We start from the raw sequence: 2,815 nt of genomic DNA, 5'->3' as shown, positions 1-2,815 counted from the left end.
CTGCGCTCTCTCGATTTGCGACTTCTGCCTCCGCCAGGTGCGGCTAGGGCGGTGCAGGTAATCCCGCTGCCCCGGAAACGGGAGGCGGAGCGCCGGGCCCCTGGGTTCCCAGGTCTCCTCCCCACGCCCAGCGCCGCGGGGGCGGGTCCTACGGCCCGAGACGCGCCCCCTCGTGGGACAGTCCGACCGTGGGCCGGCCGCCCCTATGCTGCCCCTCTCAAAGCAAAGGGAGACCGTCCCTCACCTGGGTCCGGGACCCAGACTGGAGCCCCAGGAGGCTGAAGGAAGACCTGCTGTGCCTCTGCTTCCCAACGCTCCTGGCTCTCTCCACCCCGAGGGTCCAGGCTCTTCGCACAGGTGGCCCGAAAGCATACAAATGCACGTTTCTCTGTTATGTAGAATCAGTCAGGCAAGAAGTGGTTAAATAGAAACATTCTTGTAAATCGGGGACCGTAAGTTTATCGGGATCTCAGATCCCTTCCCCCAACACACGCACCATCTGTCTCACTCTTATTCCATTCTTCGCCCCATGTTGTTTCACCCATCCCCCACCCCCCGTATTTGCAAGTGTAGCTGGCTCTCCTCTGGGTTGGTAAAATTAGGAGTGCTCTGAATCCCCTACCCCAGGAGCGCCTCCGAAAGGTGTCAGGGTAAGCACTTTGTAAAAGTAATAGCAATGTTGTTGTTGGATAAATTAAGCACTTAACCTGGTCCCAGGCTGTGGGCTAGCAGATGCACATGCGTTCTGTCCTGCCATACCCTGAAGTGGTAAGTTATGGATTTGGGGTAAGGGGGTTATGAAAAAGAATAAAAGCAAAGCAAAAATTCACCTTGAAAAAAAAATAGGAGAAATTAAAAAAATCAGACACAAGCTTTCTTGAGAAATGAAAAATATGTGATTAAATACGAAAAAGAAGGTAGCACGATTGAGTTGAGAATCAACTGGCTTCTGTGTGTTTCCTGAGTGTATGTTTACTTTTTTTTTTTGCCCTGGATGTATATTAAGAAGCTGGACTGAAGAAATGAAGCCCAGGGCAGTGTATCTTCTTGGCTGAATCTCAGTCTCCCTGAGGAGCCAGCATCCTGTGCTGTATGGGCCCAGGTATGCTGAACAAGGATGAGAATCCCAGGTTCGTGGTCTCATCTCTCACTAGAGAAGACCCACCATCGCAGCTCCTCACCTCAAAACGCCTTCTGCAAAGTCAGTTCCCCGCGGCCAGGCCTATGGGCTCAACATTTAGCCCTTCCTTCTCTCCTTCATTCTGTAGATGCCATCCACGGAAGTCCAGAAACATGGGCCTCAGACTGGCCACCAACACCCCAAAGTAGGAGTTCCCCATCCTTTCATGGGGCATTCCCATAGCCCTCGACACTTCTTCCGCTTGGCCAAGCCTTCACCGGGTGACGACCTCCCACTACTGACTAAGGCAGTAGCTCAAAAGGAAAGCCACCGTGCTGCTAGATGCTTCACACACATGATCTCATTGAACCCTCACGACAGCCCTCCGCAGTAGGCAATACTACTTATTGTGCCCACTTTCCCGGTGAGAAATGAGGCCCTCGGGCGCCACACTGTTGGCCAGGGACACAGAGCTTGTAGCTGTCCAGCTACAGTACCCCTCTCACACGGTCGCCAATTCTTTCTCGTTCTCTCCTTTTTGTTTTTTTAATTATAGTAGGTCCTCAAATAATGTCATTTTGCTCTGGAATCGGTCTGTTTGGGCCCCAAATCCACCCTATATTCTGGCCTTTTGAACTTGAGTAACTTGCTTAACTGAAATCTCAGTCTTAGGTCTGGAAAACATCATGATAATACAGACTCAGTAGCCTGGCTATAAGAGCTAAATGGGAGAGGAGAAATTTGGAGGGCCTGGCAGTCAGCAGTAAGCCATGCTCCCAGAGCCCTCATGTGTTACATATGGAGCATCAATGCCTGGCAGCAAGCATACCCCTATGAAATGTGAACCAATAAAGTATTTTCTGTTCCAAACACAAGCCCATGTCCTTCCCCTTCCTGAAAATTGTGTGTGGTTGCTTGCAATAATCCTAATTACTGATTTTGTTTTTGTCTTGTTTTGTGACCAAGCCCTCTCACTGGCTAGTGTTGTTTTGTGAAGGGAAATCACCTTCTAAACTGCCAAATCCAACTTTCTTTTTAGCCTAGGTGCCCAAGCCCTGGCATTTTCCAAATGGCTTGTTCCTTCAGACCTTGAGGCCTGAGCTGCGGAGCAGGAAAGTATAACCAGAGCAGGAACTAACTCCTTACAGTCTTAGTCTGTTTGTCCGTTCGAAAGAATCCCAGGTTATCTTCCAGAAGCTGCAAGCAGGGTGAGGTAATAAATGACTGCTTGCCCCATGTGATGGCAGTGAATCATCCCCAGGCATTCCTCAAGGCGGAGGACAAATGTGAAAGGGATTAAAGGTAAAACCGGCTGAGCCGCGTGATAAAGCGTATGGGACGTTACTCTACAGGTGACTGAACTGCAGGAATCTGAACTGAAGGCAAGAAGCTCAGCCTCTCTCGGCCTTTCTTCTGGGGCTGTGTGCGGCTGCCCATGAGTGGAGTTGGAGGAGACAGGCATGGCCACCATGGGGGCCGAGCAGAAGTGACCACAGGCCAAGCCTTTCTTCATTTGCTTTCACATCTAGGTAGCCCACAGGAGACACCCACTTAAATTCTTTCCCCCACTACTGCAGCAAAGGAGAAAGACCAGTTTCCATACACGTGTTTCAGAGAATTTCAGAGCATCAGGGTAATATATTTCAAAAAGATGGTAAAGAGGAGAAATTAAGCTTTTTAAAAAAAGAAACGGAT

General features: G+C 49.9%; 1 long non-coding RNA gene across 2 annotated transcripts; it reads left to right on the top strand.

Moving 5' to 3' along the window:
- Positions 1–231: 231 nt before the first annotated feature.
- On the top strand, positions 232–1,995 carry LOC112475234. Of its 2 annotated transcripts, none has more exons than XR_003044632.1 (3): positions 232–357; positions 1,007–1,102; positions 1,269–1,995. It is a non-coding gene; the product is annotated as an uncharacterized LOC112475234 (long non-coding RNA). The 2 variants fall into 2 exon arrangements; XR_003044633.1 differs by having other exon boundaries at positions 1,007–1,130.
- The last annotated feature ends 820 nt before the right edge of the window (positions 1,996–2,815 follow it).

Source organism: Pteropus alecto, unplaced genomic scaffold, assembly GCF_000325575.1.
Source record: "Pteropus alecto unplaced genomic scaffold, ASM32557v1 scaffold40, whole genome shotgun sequence".
Classification (NCBI taxonomy): Eukaryota; Metazoa; Chordata; class Mammalia; order Chiroptera; family Pteropodidae; genus Pteropus; species Pteropus alecto.
Note: the sequence above shows the minus strand (reverse complement) of the source record. Positions and strands in the feature narration are given on the sequence as shown.